Source organism: Triticum aestivum, chromosome 2D (assembly GCF_018294505.1).
Source record: "Triticum aestivum cultivar Chinese Spring chromosome 2D, IWGSC CS RefSeq v2.1, whole genome shotgun sequence".
Taxonomy (NCBI): domain Eukaryota; kingdom Viridiplantae; phylum Streptophyta; class Magnoliopsida; order Poales; family Poaceae; genus Triticum; species Triticum aestivum.
The window spans coordinates 213,679,380-213,698,909 of record NC_057799.1 but is presented as its reverse complement, the minus strand read 5'-3'; the positions used below and the strand labels follow the sequence as shown (position 1 = coordinate 213,698,909).

At 44.1% G+C, this 19,530-nt stretch overlaps 1 long non-coding RNA gene across 12 annotated transcripts; it reads left to right on the top strand.

The window, feature by feature from the left end:
* The first annotated feature begins 278 nt into the window (after nt 1-278).
* Nucleotides 279-7,253, top strand: LOC123052606 (uncharacterized). 12 transcript variants are annotated; one of them, XR_006424822.1, is made up of 4 exons: nt 279-669; nt 733-3,611; nt 5,132-5,236; nt 5,940-7,253. It is a non-coding gene; the product is annotated as an uncharacterized lncRNA (long non-coding RNA). The 12 variants fall into 12 exon arrangements; XR_006424821.1 differs by having other exon boundaries at nt 5,359-7,253; XR_006424819.1 differs by having other exon boundaries at nt 733-5,236; nt 5,940-6,030; nt 6,955-7,253.
* The last annotated feature ends 12,277 nt before the right edge of the window (nt 7,254-19,530 follow it).

The window sequence follows — 19,530 nt, the reverse complement described above, 5'->3', positions numbered from 1 at the left end:
AGCAACTTTCCTTGTGCTTTAAGGAGATTGTGTGAGATAGGCTAACACCAGCGATCAGGTGGTGTGGTGGTATGGCTCGATCGCTAGGAAGGGGGGTGCGGGTTCGACTCCCTCCATTGCCATATTAAACCCATTAACAGTCACGTAAATGGCGGTCGCTGGCGCATGGCACGTCCACAGATACGACAAAAAGATAGATCGCGCAGGCTACGCAGGCGCAGGCGTATTGGGGAAAAGAGAGGGAGAGAAAGGGAGCTCGTCCTCCCCCACATGCCGCCTCCTCGTCACCCCAATTCCCCCCCCCCCCCCCGTGCCGCCTACTCGCCCTCATCTCCTACCCGTCCGGCTCGTCGGAGCAGCGGCCGGCAGAGAGCTGCGGTGGTCCGCACTGCAGAAGCAGTAGCGGCCGATGGCGGCGGAAACGATGGCCGTCATGGGCAGAGCAGCGCGGTGGCCGGGTGCCATCTGGAGAGCCGGTGGCCGGTGGTGCGCGATCTGGGCGATTTGGAGGTGAGGCGACAACGTTGACTAGGACGTCGATGGAAATCTTCATCGTGCCGCTCGGAGAGGAGCTCGTCCGCCTCGTCGACGATCCCCTCTTCTCGACGGATCCGCGATGGAGGTGCTCAAGGAGGAGCTTCTTCTCTGGATTCCATGGAGATCGTCAAGGTGCTCCCCCACTCCCCCTCCCTCTGTCTGGGTATTTGTACTGACCGCCTCCGGCTCGAGCAGGGATCCGCTGCACCTCCGTCCTCGCAGCGCCTGAGATCACTGGCCCGAGCAAGGTGCCACCGAGCACTGCTCCTAGGTCCTCGCAGCTAATACACATACCCTCTACAATTAGATTGGTACAATGATCTCTGACTTGGATACTTGTGCTACATCTGAATTTTGCAAGTAATTGAAAATTTGATCTCTCCTGTTGTAATGCGAACTAGAAAGGTGGGTATCTTAATTCAGAATGTTATTAGAATCTTATGGACTGCCATTTACTTGCACAACATATGCAGTCATTTTATTTGATCCTTCACTGTCATATCACGTCAGGCTGGGGGAATTGTAACAGGAAAAAACCTAGGTTGTCTCTTCTGATTGCAATGATTTTAGCCTATGATTTTCATTTGATTGATGTTCTGAAGTAGCTTACTCAAGTCCAGGTTCTCCAATGATGTGCAGAACTCTTGCAGGCACCTTTGTAATTGCAAAAATTAAGACAAGCTATGAAGGGACCTTTTCTTGATCCCTTCATAGCTTGTCTTAATTTTTGTTACGAATCTGTTCTCGCACTAATATCATATCATGCTAAATGTGAAACCCAGCTACATGAACTATAATTTCTCATATCAAAAGAGTCCAGAAGGGAAGCTACCCAATATTATGTTAGGAACTTTGTCATGGTTCGTCCTCAGAAGCTTCTATACATCGCCATTGGTAGTTGGTACGTATTTTGGATCTTTGTTATGGAGGGACTCTCTCGCTGATATTTTCCATTTGATGTAATTCATATGGTTATATACTCTGGTTTAGTGGTTGAAATTAGGACTGCCAAATATACTTTATCATGCAGAACTTCTTGCCATCATACAACTATGTAATATATATATACGATAATATGATAGTTCGTCCTGATGTTTATACTCGCATGATGGTTTACTTTAGTATTGTAATTGAAGTTACTCATCAGTGTCTTGGTTATACTGAAGTTTGCCATCTTTTTGAAATATATGCAGTTGACTGTTGCAAGGACACGAACCATATTACAGTTGCAAAAGAGAATTCACTTAAGATATTATCATCGGGTTTGAAAGAAAGATGTTGCATGGCCCTCTTGTTTCAATTCTGTCCTGGTAGTGATTCAGAGGGCACTGCCATCAAAGGTAATGAATCTCCATTTTGGTTTTTGGTATTCTTCTCAGGTATATAATAAATTGTTCGGTTCCTCCAATTTTCTTCTTATTATTTTTCTGAACACAGTCGCCCCTTCCCCAGTTCTGTAAGGATATGCGGTTTCTGTTGATGGCCTCGTGGCTGATTGCATCTTGACGGAACACAATTTCATCAATAAATATGTCCGTGTTGCTAGCCTGAGAATTAGCTTGTTTGGTAGTTGACTCATGATAGTTCTTTTCCTTTTAAACTGATTTTTGATCAGTAGTTCATAAACCATGTACAAGATTGAGAGATTAAATAAAGAGCTAGGCTGAGGTTTCACCGCTCAGCCTATCAGTTTGTGTTTGGCTGATAGAAACAATATTGTTTGGTTTATACAATGATTACCTGACAAGTTCATCTTCCTCTTTGCAAATATTACATAATAAGTAATGGGACTGCTATCTTTAATTCTCTCATGGCAATCAGGCTAGGCACATACAAGAGCGCACACGTCCGCCTTAGGAGTAAGAGGCGTGTGACATGTGTTTTAGTTTCTAATAGAAACACAAAATATGTCTATTTTGCTCGTTAGATAATTATTTTTATTGTGTGCGCGTGTTGCACACTCATGTCATGACCGTGAATGGAAGTGCACAAAGCAAATGCATTATGACCCGATGTTTTAATTTATAGCACCTATTGGTCTGGTAAGATATACGTTGTTACAAATACAGAAATCCAACACAATAATGTGCGGGATAATAGCGCCTCCTTGCGCGTTCCACCTCATCGTTTTTTACTGTGCTAGCGAGAGAGAGAAAAACTGAGAGGGTAAAAAGGGGTGGACGCTACCTAGCGGGGACGCAATTGGGCGAGAGGAGGAGGAGGAGGCACTTCTCCTGCTAGATCCATGGCCATCACGTCGCTATCGACATCCACCCTCCTCAACAGATCGATCGATCGGACGTCGCCATGATGTCTCTCTTTGTTGTGGATTCATGCGTGTTTTTTGTTCAATCCAACCCTTACTGCAGGGCCTAGCGAAGGGAATGAAGAGGCACACCCTCAGCCACGACTCTGTCCTTCAGCTACAAAAGCTAGATAGATTGTAATCAGTTGCGTGATTGAAACAACATTTAGGTCATCACAAAGGGCTCAAAATGTTATTAAGCCAAAACATTGATTTTGTGTTATTACAATGTTATGTATTAGTGATGTGATGTGATTCGCCATGTCCAACTCATCCATTTGGATCTAAGTTCAATTGGCTAAAAAAGAAGCTAGATTTGGTACAAGTCTTTTTTGGGAGATATGCCCATGATAATCGTAGTAATCTTAGTTCTTGGCCTTTCATTTGGAAAAAAGCTAGATCTATTCATGATAATCGTAGTTCTTACCTTTCATTATTTATCTTTAGGTATGCAAAGAAGTTGGCTTTGGTACAAGTCTTTTTTGGTAGATTAGTTACATTGAAATTCGATAAATATTTGCTGAATATCCAGTATCACAAGAATCCTTGTATTAGCTTGTTTCCAAATGCTTAGTTTTATGAGAGGAGGATTTTAGATGTTTCAAATGTCCTGCCTCCTAGCTATAACAAGGATTATACATGCCTCTTGTTTGGCAGCTACACTCTTATAAATGACAGGATGGAAGGGAAGACAAGGAGGGCACAAGAAACAGTCGACGAAACATGGTTGAAGTTGTTGTTCTGCACCTCATCCAAACCATCTTTAGATGTATGTCTTGAGCTGAACCCTCACTTTTCTTGCAACCTTGGTATATCATGCCTCGATGTCCTTGGTAGTTATTAATTTGTTTCTATATTAAGTGACTTCGCTGATATAACATGGCATCTTTAGAAGCTTATAGGGTCTTCCTTTCATGTATTACATGTCGCATAACCTTCATTGATAGAAAGGTGATCACGCAATACTTTGTGTTAAACAATCCAGTTGTTACCTGTGTATATCTTGTGTTTTGTTAACTCCATCAATCTGGGTTTATGAAAATCCAGTTCCCTGCGTATATTTGTCAGCAAGTCCACTGTCATCTATTTCCTTATTTAATACCCCCTCCGTTCCAAAATAGATGACCCAACTTTGTATTAACTTTGTACTAAAGTTAGTACAAAGTTGAGTCATCTATTTTGGAACGGAGGGAGTAGATAATGTTACATATTTTTTTGCAAAACTGAGAACATTAAGTAGATGACATGAAAGATGAAACATAGCTCTATGAGAGTTGTTGGCCACTACATGTACTCCCTTTTTGGTAGTATTTTCTTTTACCTTCAGAGCTGAAAAGTGATGTTGTGTCAGTTGTAAGCTGATACAGAATCAACTTCAGTTTGCTAAAGAAAATTCTCCTTCTCTTTTTGTTTAATGCCGATCTTTATAAAGCACATGTGATGATGTTTAATCAGTTTGACTTTGACCATACTTTCATGTGCTCCCTCTAGGTGTTCTTTTCTTTTCCTCCTTATCATTTTGTTAGTAGTTTAGGTTGTAGTTTTTTCCTGTTTTTGACAGTACCTTGGGTGGCTGCCAAATTTGCACAATTTTGTAGCATTTTTGAACCCATGCTTGAGAATTTTTTTTAAGTTGGTTCGGATATGCGCATTTAGTGTACTGTAATGCAAACCACATGTATGCATATTAGTCTGATATGACTCATGCTTGTTGTCCAAGGAGTACTGAGTTTATTGCATATACATTTTCTTTATAACATGTGGCTTTTTGTGTGGTCATGAACAAATGTGTGTCTACTTCTTGGAGTCATCCATGTGGTTCACTTGTCTCTGTTACGTTGTTTGTAATTATGATTTGCAAGGGCATGTGCTATTTTGCCTCATGCGTCTCTCTCGCGTCCCTCTCGTCGTCGGCTTTGTGCCTCACGATTCCTGATTAGAGAAGATTGGGAGAATGTAATTATGTCAGTTCAATTGGAGATCAGGCTGATGGTGATTACTGTTTAGGACAGAATGTCATTATCTCAGTACAATTAGAGAACAGGTGGATTGTGCATGAACCGATTAGTTGTGGAGTTTTAGGAAACAAAAGAGATGTCTTTTTGTGCCTGATTGTGAGTTTTTTTGGTATGAAAAACATGTACGATGAACTTCTTTACTGAAATAATAGTTACTTGTTTCTTTTCTATGTCTAGAAATGCTCTTACTATGCACTAGAAGCGCGCATCGAGAATGCGCAGATCTACTCGATGCACACTTCTGATGGATCAGTGCCTTCACCTCTTATAGTTTGTTCACCACATGATATGCCAAACACAATTTTTTATGGAATCTGGATGGTGTTGCGCCTCGGCTTTGCGAGGAACAAGGCGGTGCGCTCATGTTGTCTCCTTGGTATGGCCCCTCTCACTTCTGCGGCATTTATCTCAACTTATAAATATCCCGCGTTCTTAAGCTTTTGGCCATACTCAATTCTTTTGCCTATTTTCAATGGAAACATCCGATCGGCATATCAGGGCTTGTTAATCTTGCAATGAGGCGCAGACCGATGGGCACTACAGCAGTATAATAGAAGACAAAGGTCCTGATAGAGTATAAGTAGTTCATTAATTGAATATATTCAGAGGTGATATGCCTTGCATTATGTTTGGCGCATGCATGTGTGGAACACTGTATGTCCAGTTACTGATGATAAAAAACCAAGGTAATTGTAACTAAGCTAGATGAACTTACTGGCAAAGTATATCACCTGAAAGGATGGCAACCACAAACCTGATTTCTATGCTAAGCAAGCTTTATCAAACCCTTGAATGTAATGTATGAGATCTGTCTGGCATATAAACAATGCATTTGCTGCAATAAAAGAAATCTCTTAAATCTTCTTGAAGGATGTAAGAAGAACCTAAAATATCAGTCTTTGTGTTGTATCCAAGTCATTGGATTGGAAATGGTTAGAAAACTATCAGATGATTTTAATTGTACACTATCCAATAGACGTAACAAGACTAGGTACTTAGGTTGGTCAATATAACTCATTCTGTCATTCTATCGACTATAACTATTAATTATGATTCATTTCAATCATGTTTATACACAGGAAGCTTGTGCTGATAAAAGTCCTATGTCAGCTGATGGAGCACGTGCAGGTTCAAGTTTGTTTAAGATCATTGTGGAGTCATATTTGAAGGGTACAAACCTTTTCATTTGAAGTTGCCCTACCCTCGAAGACATTGATAATTATGCTTATAGAGTGTTTCATCCGTTGTTCTCATGTTGTGCTACATACTGACTGCGCTTCTTTTCTTTTACATAGTTGCTATTGATTCTGCATTTGAGGATAATGATGATGCTGAAAACTTTCGTGTTTCTGTTTCAAGTATGTTGAAATTTTTAATAAATATTTCCTATTCAGAGCACCCTCCACTTCGTGGCTCCTTCATTTATACTAATGAAGTACTTCTTGGTGCACAATGTGATGAGCAATTGGCCTTGTATGCTCTGATTGCACACGTAGCTGCTGACACCGCCATACCCTTGAGCAATTGTTTTCTGAGCGATTTGCATGGCTAAGTCAGGTCTCCTTCTTAGCTTCATCTTGTGAATTATCTTGGTTCAAAATCACCTATGTGTCCCTGCTATAATAGCCTTCATTCCATGATAATGATCCCACTCATACATTGGAGAAGATGTATTGGCTGTTTTCTTAGCTAAAAACAGTGAGAGAATCTCTCACTATGGCATTTCAATTAAATAAATTAATGTCTGTACATCAAGATTACCAGCCATGTCCTAATTTATTCAGGCGAAGGAGAAACACTGCTTGTAGATAATTCAAAGCTTCCTTCTTTGTACTTATGTTTTCAATTTTTTGATAAACTATTTGCAGTTCCATCTACTTCGCATAGTTTCTGCAATTCTCAAATTCGACTTGTGTTATAGGCTTTAGTCCTTATAACATATGGTACTCGATTGATCATCGTGTATATTGTGTAAACATAAAATGATGCACTGAATGCAGTATGCTCTTTCCAATTGTTATTGTGTTTTTCCCTATCCGCTAAGATAAAAATCACACCTCTCAAAGTTTTAACATTTAGTTATTTTTGTCACAGATTTCTGAGGCTTTACAGTATGGATTCACCAATGCAGTTGAAGTAGCTCAACATCCTGTAGTTACATTTTTCATGGTAGTAATGTTTGCCTAATGGTGGCTTAATAGAGCTAGATGTTTGCTAGAATACATTACACGCCTCATTTTATACCTGTTAATGTATGTGTCATCGCATGTTCATAGAAATGTAGTGTGCTAATGAGTTTAGTTTGTAAGCTATCCTATTGTACATGTCATGGAGCTGACAAAAACGACTGCCAGATGAGTGTGTCCTACCCTGGCCTGAGCAATACATAGTACAAGGACAGTACATGGTATATATAGGAAAGTGAAAGAGGCACATCCTACCCGGCACCGCCCCAACTTCCTCTCAGGCGGCGCACCAAGGGTGCGCCCCAACTACTAGTTTTTGTTCCATTATTCACCACTACTCCACCGTGTCACTCTTGCATCTTTGAGGGTCTTGGGTCCCCATGTCAGTCTTGCATGTAAGGTAGGCGGGTCCTGCATGTCAGCAGGGTGGCCCAGCATGGCGGGTTTGACTCGCCAGCAAGCCGGGTGGGGGTTGGGTCAGCTGAGTCTGGTTCAACCATATGGAAAATTGACACATAAGCAAAAATGACACCTCAGCAGGACACATGTGCAAAATTGGTATAAAAAAAGACAACTAAGCACGACACATCAGAAAAAGTGATGAGATGGCGCCCAGTCATAGCAATGCACCACAATTTGCAAGGTCATGACCAATTTAGATTGGTTGTAACCGACGAATATAAGGCAGTGGACCAGTGATGTGTGCTTTGCAACCATTTCGTGTAACGAAATTGCGGCCTTTCTGACCAAAATGGTCGTTATGGTTTAGGGTTTGTAACCCCTCAAACAGCTTTTGACCAATTGGTCTGAAATGGTCGTAGATTTACGACCAATTCTTCCGGGTTCACTGACAGAAGGTCACAAGTTGACATATTTCTTGTAGTGCTCCTGGGGTTTGGGAGAAACCAGGGTAGGCACAGAGGACAAGTAGGCCCTCATCTCTTGCAAAGTTGCATCTACTTCCGGGGACCACTTCGTGGGCCCTGCCTTCTTCAAATTTTTGAAGAACGGCAGGGCGCGCTTGGCAGACTTGGAGATTAATCTGCTTAGCGTGGCAACGCATCCTGTTAGACGCCTCACAAACTCAACTGTCCTTGGTACTTGGATATGCTCGATATCTTTGATCTTGTTGGGGTTGGCTTCGATCCCGCGATGGGACACAAAGAACCCAAGCAACATGCCGGAGGGAACACCAAATACACACTTCTCCGGGTTGAGCTTCCAATTGATCTTGCGCAGATTAGCAAACGTCTCCTCCAAATCCTAAATAACGGTGGCTCTATCCTTGCTCTTGATCACAATGTCATCCATATAAACTTATATGTTTCTATGCAGTTGTGGCTCAAAACCAATCTGGACTGCCCTTGCAAAAGTGGACCCCGCACTCTTTAATCCGAATGGCATGCGGACAAAACAGTATGTACCACATGGAGTAATGAACAATGTCTTCTCTTCATCATCCTTGTACATGAAGAGTAGGTGATACCCAGAATATGCATCCAGAAAGGAGAGCAAATCACAACCTGAATTGGAATCCACAATCTGATTGATACGCGACAAGGGAAATGGGTCCTTCGGGCAAGACATGCTGAGATATGTGAAATCTATGCAAAGCCTCCACTTCCCATTAGCCTTCCGGACTACCACTGGATTTGCCAACCACGTGGAATGCAACACTCTTCTAACCAAACCAGCTGCCTCAAGTTTCTTGATCTCTTCTGCAATGAACTGTTGCCTCTCCATGGCCTGCTTCCAGACTTTCTGCTTGACAGGTCGGGCATGTAGCCAGACAGCAAGGTGGTGCTTGATTACCTCCCTGGGAACACCGGGGATATCAAATGGTTGCCAGGCAAACACATTGATATTCGCTCGCAGGAAGGCAACGAGCGCGCTTTCCTATTTGTGATCGAGGGCGGCGCTGATAGTAAAGGTACCATCAATGCCAGCCAGCCTTGCCGGGACCTTCTTCACTTGGGCTGCAGCGACCTTGGATCTCTTGTTGCTGGAACACTCCGGCACATCATCAATGGGTGCCGTGCACTCAGTGGGGGCACGCTTTCCGGACTCTTTGCCGGAGTCCCTACAACCCTGCTTCTTTTCCTTGATTCCTTGGCGGGAACTACTGCTGCCGCTGCCTCTGCCTCTGCCGCGACTGCGGCCCGGTACATCTTGTCCACACAAATGATTGCACCCTTCTCATCTTATGGGATGGTGATGACTCCCAGTAGCCCAGGCATCTTCAATGTGTTGTAGGCATAGTGGGATGCCGCCATGAATTTAGCCAGGGCCAGGCATCCAAGAATCCCATTGTATGGCAGGGGGAGATTGACCACATCAAACACAATCCTCTCAGTCCGGTAGTTCACTTCTCCCCCAAACGTTACCGGCAACGTGATCTTTCCCTTAGGATGGCTCCTGCCCGGGATTAACTCCTTCAAATGTGCCAGTAACTTCTAGCTCTTCCTCTGCTATCTGAAGCTTGCTAATAAATGCTGGGGAGATCAGATTCAACCCAGCACCGCCGTCCACCAACATATTTTTGACCTTGAGGTTGCGAATTTTTGGAGAGATAAAAAATGGCAAACACCCTACCATAGTGGTACGGCTAGGATGATCCTCCTCGTCAAAGATGATGGGCGTGCGTGACCACTTGAGCAGCTTCCGGGCCTCTGGCGCTGGTTTGACGGCATTGACTTCCCGCGCCCACCGCTTGAGCTGGCGGTGAGAGGTGTGCAAAGATGCACCCCTGTCAATGCATAGGGCATCAGTGGCCTTCTGAAACTCTTGCTCACTAGTTTCCTCTTCATCCCCTCCATCACTCTCATCATCACAGGCTTCTTCTCTCGACCTCTAGCGGGCTTTCCTTGGTTCTGAAAGGGTTTGCTAGGGCGATTTACTTCACCACCTCCGCCCTTACCGCCAGCAATATTCCGAACCTTTTCCTTGTCATGCTTCTCATACTCTGCTCTTTGTCTCTTGACAAGCACAAAAACATTTTTTGAGTGTAGGCTTTTCCCTGCTCAAGCCTGCCTACTAGAATCGCTAGTGCTTGAAAGGAAAAGTGAAGGAAAAACATATGAATTGGAAAGTTTCCTATGGTACTACTATTCATGCATTTGGTTCAAAGGAATGGAGCAAAGGAAACATGTAGGATTTGTTCCTTTAGTGTCTCCTTGAAAGAAAAACCGTAGGAATTTTAATATCCACTTGTCCTCCTTTTCAAATTCCTATTCATGAAGCACAAGACTAAGAGATATAGTAGCAAAATAACATTATAACCGTACATTTTCTTGTGGTTTGACTTAACCTCACCATGCTTCTTTGCATCCTACGATCTTCCAATTCTTGTGAACCAAACACCCAGATTGGCAGAAATCCTATGTTTCTAAATTCTCTGTTTTGCACGTGCATTCCTATCCTATTCATATGTATTTCCTATCCTTGCGTTGTTAGAATCCTCCAATTCAAACGAGCCCTTACATAATTACTTCTCTTACAGATAGTTGTCAAAGAAAACCTTGTGTGGTTTGTCCCGCTCCTTCTGCGCCATCATCCACCCCAGCTCAGCTACTCCAGCGACAGAAGGGTCCACCATAGGAGGGATCCGGCCTCCAGACCGTCTTTTGCCGCCTCAGCTCTTCTTCCCCACCGCCGACAGCCACGACAAGTGCATTACCATCATCAACCGAGCAGATTACTTTGAGGACTACACGGGTCCGCAAGAGAGGTCGCACTCTTTCTGTTCTGCTTACGTTATGCATCGCTTAATATTACATGCTACTTTATCATCCTGTTCACCAATTAGACTCTGATTCAGCTCCAAACTAATGCTCAAACTTGAGTTTTTAAATGGTTGTGGGGTACATATCAGGGCCGCAATCAATAGTATCTATCTACTATCTGGTTAATCTCTGGTGTCTACTATGAGTTTCATGTTGGGTGGGAAACAAACAGTAAAGAAGCCATTATCTATATTTTTTAACTGAAGCCATTATCTGCCTCCTATCATTGGTTTTGGGTCTATCCACAGGTTGCTTCCATCAATCTGGATTTCTGCATGCACTCCTTACATATTCTCACTATGTTTTATTCCTATGCATGCCAGTTATTGTACACAATGGAACTGAACATGTAGAGCAAAAGAGACGAGCCGTGCGTGGCAATAAAATTTCACGGAGATGTTGCTCCATGGTGGGTGCAAAGGTAGCCCCCCTCCACCCATTTCGGATTGTAATCAAGAGGAAGATAACTATTCTGAGCGGGATTCAGAAGGAGAAGACCACTCCTATTTACCTCCTGAGGTCTTCGCTCTAACTTGGCATGCTGATGTTGGTAATATCATGCATATGGTGCCTTGCATTGCTTACTTTATACATCAAATATGTCATCTGCTTAGTTTAGACATGCTTTGTGTGAATGCCATCTGTTTAGTTTCTTTATCGTGTATGTGAATTGTGCAACGCCATCTTGTTTAGCCAGGCATCATATATGTGAATTTTGCAATGCCATCATGCTTAGCTAGTCATCTTATATGTGAATTATATCATGCCATCCTTTTTTCATTACGTATTACATTTGTCAACAATGTTAGTACATTCAACTACTCTTCGTGTGCATCAGCCATTTGACACGGTGATGAAAAATTCTGGAGTGAAAACAAAGTCTTCAGAGAAGACTATGCTATCTGACGAAGCACATATCTCGCTTCTTATGGATAGCTCCTCAGAGGAGGATTCAGAGACAGATGACCAGTCGTATCCCCCCCCGAGGTGTATGCTCTAACTTGGCAGGGTTATGTTGCTCATATCATGCATATGGTGTCTTGCATTGCTATGTCATTTGCTTAGTTTAGACATGCTTTGTGCGAATGCGACCTATTTAGTGTCTAATTACCATACACTGGTGCGCGTCGGTCCTAAACAAACGGTTTTTAACCCGTTTCCGCGACGGCATTTGGAACCGTCGCCAAGTGAGTGTGGGCGATAGGGGGTCCTTCCCACACGACCCAGAAACCGTCGGGGATATGCCCTCTTGGGACACATGTTCGGCAAAATGAGGTCGTGGGCGACCGGCGAGCACTCAAATACAGAAATACATACAGTAGAGCTAAAAAATACAACTATACGGAGAAATTGTTTCAGGTCGCAAGTACATCCCACACAGTCAGGTCGCAAATACAACTATACGTTTCCGTTCGTATGCACATCCCACACAGTCGCTCCAAGGAAAACGTTTCCGTTCACAGGTACATCACACACAATTTTTCCTGTTAAATCGTTTGCGTTATTGAATGTATCACACACGTGTCAGGACCCTGATTCCAAGTCACATCGATCTAGCCGGTAACACCTCATATCACTTTGCGGCCTCACGCACGGTATTCCCACGGGTATCGCCTTACCATGGCCCGGGACCGTTTGCGCCTTTTGGCTCACGTATATGATAGTGTCGCTAGCATCCATATGACAGAGAACCTGGGCCGACATGACTAGTCGTGAACCCAAAGTGGCACTAACTTACAGGGATAGGCATACATGAATCAACATCAAGCATGTCGGTCAGCAGCGTGCGAATCAGGGCTGTAGCACTGGGCTAACAGGACTCCGGTGAACCGGGCTGTAGCAGGCTAAGCAGGACTCCGGATGTCACAGCGAGACATTTCCCCAAAGGGACAGACACAGGAACGAAGTGAATCACATGCCGGCCAGTCAAGTGTTTCGGAGCAGTAGTGCTGGGCTAGCAGGACTCCGGTGAACCGGGCTGTAGCGGACTACTATGGCCCATGGAAGCACCAGACTACATTTCCCCATAAGAGAGGCTACCAAGGATAAACAACTAGGTTGTCGGATCCCACACATACCAAGCATTTCAATCATAGACACAATATGCTCGATATGTGTAAATACAACATGGCATCACAACATAACTCTATGACTCAAGTATTTATTCATTAGGCTCCAAGGAGCCAAGTATTACAATCATGGTCTCATGACCCAACATACAGAGCATACAAGCAACGTGTGGAACCATAAACATGTCTGGGTACAGACAACTACAAATGAAAAAGGCTGAGAAGTCCGACTATCTACAAGACCCTCCCAAGGGTACAAGATCATAGCGGACGTAACAAACTAAACATCGAAGTCCACGCGGAACTACTAGCGAGACTGACGTCTCTCTGCAAAACATAAAATAGGCAAACGTGAGTACAAATGTACCCAGCAAGACATACATCAGAATTAGCTACATATGCATTAGTATCAACAAAGGGGGTGGTGGAGTTTGACTGCAGCAAGCCCGCTTTGACTCAGTGGCTATCCTAAACTATGACTACAAGTAACTCTTTTGAGGTGGCGCACACGAGTCCACATATTCACCATAACAATACACCACTATGGATCCGCTCCCGTCTCCCTACGACGATGTCATCCATAGCACTCACGCTTATCTTGCGCATTTTAGAGTATCTACTTTCACTTGTCTATGAACTATTATAGGCAACCCGAAAGTCCTTTATCGCGGACGCGGCTATTCGAATAGATGATGTTAACCCTGCAGGGGTGTACTTCTTCACACACGCTCTCGCCACTTACCACCATGTACATGTCGTGTATCTCGGCAACCTTCAAGCGGAAGCCTGCGAGGGAGTCGGCCACGACCTGACTAACCACACAAGTCTCTAGTCCAGGTTTATCGCCTATTCGGGTTCCATCCGCAAGGAGATCTGGCCGGGGTGTCGCTCACGGCCCCAAACGATGAGAGCAGGGTTCCCGAGGCACCAAACGGGCGTCCTGGTACACTGTGCCTCGTGTCTCTATCGCAACATAGCCCACCCTAGGGTCAGCGCTACGCACGGCCCCCAACACATATCCTAGAAACACTAGAAACTAGTTGCAACTCCTAGACAATGATCTAGGCGATTAATAAGTCGAGAGGGGCACTTAAGAATTCCAATGCGTGGTAGTAGTTGTTCATGGATCACAAACACAGAACTCAGTTCCAGAGGACGGATGCAATGACACAACCCCCAATGTACTCCTACATGGCCTCTCACCCTTACCTTTACCAAATCATGTTCACACACTTAGCTCTCAACTGTAGGACATGTTCACCACATTACAATACATTCCCGATGAATCAGACCTGAGTCAACTCTAAGCAGTAGTAGGCATGACAACAAGCACGAATGAGTAGGCACATCAGTGCTCAAACAACTCATACTCATGCTACTTGGTTTCATCTATTTACTGTGGCAATGACAGGTCATGCAAAGGAAAAGGGGTTCAACTACCGCAGCATGTAACAGTTGAATCGTTGTTGTCCTAATGCAGTAAAAGAGAGAAGGAGCGAGAGAGTGGGATTGTATCGGAATGAACAAGGGGGTTTTGCTTGCCTGGCACTTCTGAAGATAGTATAGTTCTTTGTCGGTGTCATCGATCTCATCGTCGGAACCACGTCTACTGAGAGGGGGCAAATACCGGCAACAAGGAGGAACACAATCAATGCAATGCCACAATATGATGCATGAATGTGACATGGAAAAATGCTGTGATTTGAGCTAATGCAACTAGCAACGATTTAAATGAAGTTGGTTTGAATCCAAGATCCAAATTCAAACTCCATATGTGAAAGTCAAATGCCATTTATATGATTTGGCCTAAACAGCAGCCATAAGTTCTTCTAACATGCATGAAAATAGCATAAATGGATAGACTGGATTTTTCTGATAATTTTTCATATATAAATCTTTTCATTCTGAGCTACGGTTAAATTTCTATGATTTTTAGAAGTTTAAAAAAATTTCTGGATTTTATAATTCATTTATGAAATATAAAATCGCCAAAAATGATTATGAGGTCAGCATGACGAAAGTCTGGCGTCAGCAGGTCAACTGGGCTGCCCCTGCTCAAACCTGACCAGTGGGGCCCACTGGTCAGTGACTCAGGGCTAGTTAGTGTTGCTGACAGGTGGGCCTGGTCAACTGCCACGTCAGCTAGTCAACCCTGATGCATGGGTCCGCTGGTTTTGTTAATTAATTCTAACATAAAACTAAATAGCGGCTTAAATAGGCAGCAGGGCCCAATGTCAGTGTCTAGAGAGTGGGGTTAATTAGTGGTGTTTAGCTGCTAATGATGTGCCACGTCAGCTGCCGGCGTTTAACCGCGGGCGACCAAATCCGTGGCGGAGGAGTCGGGATTTCGCTGCAGGGCCCTATTTGGCGCGTGGGGAGCATCTACGTGAAGCTGGGGAGCTGCTGCATCGAGTGGTGGTGGTGTTTGGGCTCGGGGTGGTCGGAAAAGACGCCGGCGACGACGTTGGCGGCTGTCGGAGCTCGGGCGAGCTCGGGGTCGTCGCTAGGAGGCACGTCAGGAGGTGTGGAGCGGTGCTGCGGGCTCCAGGGGACGCGGCGAGTGCAGTGACGCGCTCTGTTTTGATCCCGCGTGGCTGTGGCCACGACGGCGACGTGCAGAGGCGGCAGCGCGTGCGAGCGAACTTCGTGCTGTCGCTATGGTGCACGAGAGCGAGAACGGAGAGGAGGAGGACGGAGCAGGGCTCACAGGGATCTCAGGGGAGCAGACGACGAGGTCGGGGGCCGTCGGAGCTGAGCAGGGCGGCGAGGTGGATCTCCGGCGATGGGCGGTGAAGACGAGGTCGAGGAGGAGTCTCCGGGGCGTGCGAGCGCTCGGGGCTGAGCTAGCTCGGCGAAGCGGACGGTGGCGGAGCTCGGGGACATGTTGAGGGGGCGAGGGGAAGGCGGTGGCTGCGGCTATGGAGAACGGCGGTGACGGGCTCCGCTCGGGAAGAGAGCAGAGAGGGGAGGGGAGAGAGCTGCGGGGAGTGCGTGGCGCCCTCGGGTGCTTCGAACGGCGAGCAGGCAAGCAGGAGGTGGCCGGCGCGTGCGCGCGTGCATCAGGCACACGCCCTCCTGCCTACTGGCAGGAGGTTGGAGACGGTGGCGGCTGCGGTGGGCTGGGCCACCAAGTGGACTAGCGAGGTGGGCTGCACAGGAGGTAAGCCCAGGTGGGTTTTCTCTCTCTCTCTCTCTCTTTTTCTAATTCTTTTCTGTTTTTCTATTTCTTCTGTAGTTTCAGGGCTTTATTAAAAATACTTAGGCACACTCAAAAATCATGAAACTTGCTCAAGCCCACTGGTTGGAATATATCCAATAGTACATTTAAGTTTATGATTATTTTGTCATTTAAAATATTTTATAGCATTTAAATGTCCAAATGCAAATAACATATGATTTAATACAGTGACTTTATGATGTCCTAGAAAAGTGTGCACCATTTTTTCCAGAGGTTCTAGACCAGGGCGAAGATAATGAACATTTTTTAAGGCAATTCAGGTTCATTGAAAAAGTATTTTAGTAACCCTAGTTGGATTAAGGGGTGCTGGGGGTTTCTGCCATCCCCATTTCAAGTTTCTAAGAAAATTAAACATGATGACATGGATGTAGATGCAACTAATTACAAGCAATGATCTAGAGCTGTGACAACTCACCCCCACTAAACAAGAATCTCGTCCCGAGATTCAAGACGTGAGGTAAGAAGAGAAAGGGGTCACAAAGCTAACATGATCTTCATGATCCGATTTTCCCTTCTCGAAAATGTTGATTCACTGCTCCAATTGATTTTGACGTCTTTGCTTTTGAAATCTTCTTCCAACATGATGACAACAGAAGGAAACTCTATAGGAATCGATCTTCTTGAAGATCGAGCAACTCAAAATCAACTCATGAAGTGAGACGTTGGAAACATCTCTTGAGCTGAGGCACAAAACACTTATCAAGAGGGATGGAAAGAAACTGATAACAAAGTTTCAATTTTATACGCAACAATTCCACGCTTAGATAATATGGTGCATGGGTTTCAAAGTAGCGAGGAGTTAATTGTCATGACTCGATAACGGGGCACCTTAGGGAAGGTGGCTCGTAGAATTAATCCCTTAAGTGGCAAAAAGAATTACTTTTGATATAGAGATCATTGAGACTCTTTATACCAGCCTAAGGCAACCACAAACGATCGTCTAAAGGAGTTTGAAAGAGTGGCATACTCAAACTAGAATGGATGATGTGGACTACCTTGTTGAAGACAACGTAATGGATGATTTTTGCTTATCATTGAAAATGGATGGGACCCATGGTAAGTCCACCTTTGAAGATGAACCTGGACAACAACTGCTGAGAAGGGCAGCCCATGGAAAATTGGCATGATGGGGTGCAAGCTAGGAATAAAATGCAAATGTTGGGAATGTTCCAACCATCATATCTGCCTTAGATTCAGATATGGTTAGAAACAGGATACTTCAGACTCACATGTCTGAAAGGAAGAGTTGCAACACAAATCGACGAGATAACGTTGCGAGATTCTCGGGAAATTAACTACGATAGAAAGCTCCAAGACATGAGCTGGTTCTGCTACATACATGTGAACACGTTGTCCAAGATAAGCATGACCACATATTAGTCTTACAACGAAACACTACCGAGTTCTAATTGGGAACCATCATTGCGGAGAGCGAAGTCCTGCGCATGTACCTTTGGGTCCTTAAGGATTAGCACTTAAGAACTTCTTTTCCTTGAACAAATCAATCAGTGGCTTGGTGTGCTAGGGATTCATATAGAATGAAGGTTGCAAGTCTCCAGACCACAGAATACTTCGCATGTATGCATGACTGACTTGGGATGACTCCAGAGGAAGCGAAACAAACTTTCTCAAATTCACGGCAGCAACTTGCATCATATGCACGTGAATTAGAGGAAGTCACTTCTTCCATCAAACATAAACTTCATGAGCTAGCACAAAGAAAATGCTTTCAAAAGTTTCCAACGCTAACTTAGATGTTCAACATGAATCATGGACAAGATGAAAATGTTGTTAATGGGCTCAACAACAAACCATCCAAGCTTCCATATAGATGGAATTCCACAATTAAGTGAACGCGGTGATAGCATTGGTCAGACCAAAGGATGTAATGGTGTATGCCCGAGGGACCAACCACGAGTAAGACAACATTACGAACATCGTTGGTTCTAATTTGATTTGAGGATATCCCACACTCAAATCAAAAATTGGATAAGATAATAGCACCAACAGCTGATCACGAGGATCAATCAATGAAGATATCATCTTTCTTCAATACACACAACAGGATATCCCTTTGGAATGAACTAAGTCAGATAAAGCTTTTATCTTCCAACTCTCCAAGTTATTGTTTAGCTTATCCAACTAGTTCAAGAGTATCCAACACAGATCCTTGGAGAAAGGGTGGTTTATAGAAAGACCAACACGATCACGAACTCAACATAGCGGTCAGGGGACGACCTGGTGATACTTCCGGGAAGATATCCGGAAAATCACGAACCACCAATATGTCTCTAAGCTCGAGAACAATCTTGCTTTTCAGGCAAGACGATATAATCAAATAAGCAAGGATTGACACTATCCTAACTCATTGATCCAAAAGTGCATCGGAAATGAGGACTAGGTAGCATGATAAAACTTAGGGTGATAATTCAATAATCAACACACAAAGGATAAGATTATTGTCCATTAACTACCAAGCAGCATAGTTGCTAGGAGTATTGATTTCACACATCATGATTCACTTGTCGGCATTCCGGTTGCGACAACATGACATCGAGGAATGAATAATGATGGCGAGAAGTATCACTACGTCAAGAATTCATAAGAGAAGGTGCAATTCTCATGACACTCCTGACATTAAGTGGGTAATACTTCAGGGTAGAACAGAGCAAAGCTCGATTGGCATTTTGATCTGCGGAATACAATTGCTTTGACCCAATCCTAGAAATGGACGAGGCATTGGAGTTTGTTTCTCCTACACTCCTAGTTATTCCGGAATAGAATGGCTTGACAGACCACAAGAATATGAGGTATCGATGAGCATGAATGCATGACATGCTCTCGACTACCAAATGATAGACGGAGATCAGGATACAACTAAAGAGAGGGACAACTCAAAGGAACATATATCTTTCTGAGTTGTGGATGCATAGATTAGTATGTCGAACAAAGTTCAACATTTCTTCCGGATAACCCATGCAGAAAGGTAGAACTGGAAGATTCACAATGTAGAATGGAGAACTCATCAAGAGCACTCTGGTTGTGATCTTTTGGTTCAAAAGAACTTCTTCCATAAGCAGTTCATGGTATTTGGAAGAAAGAAATACCACGGACCTCGAGGACTATCGCAAAGGTTACTAATATCCTAATGGTACGAGAAACACTATCCACACGAGGTAAGTAGAGTGAATCTTGGGTCAAGAACCCAGGAGTAGAATGCCTACTAACTAAGTGGCATCACGTGATGCTTTCAAGAATAATGGCCAGAATCATCACACTGGGACACAAAACATGGCTAGGTTACTAGATGATCCCCTAAGACAGCTAGGGTCATAATAATAACTCCAACATATATGTCGAGGCAATAGAGTACCTCAACTCAGCAATTAGTGTGA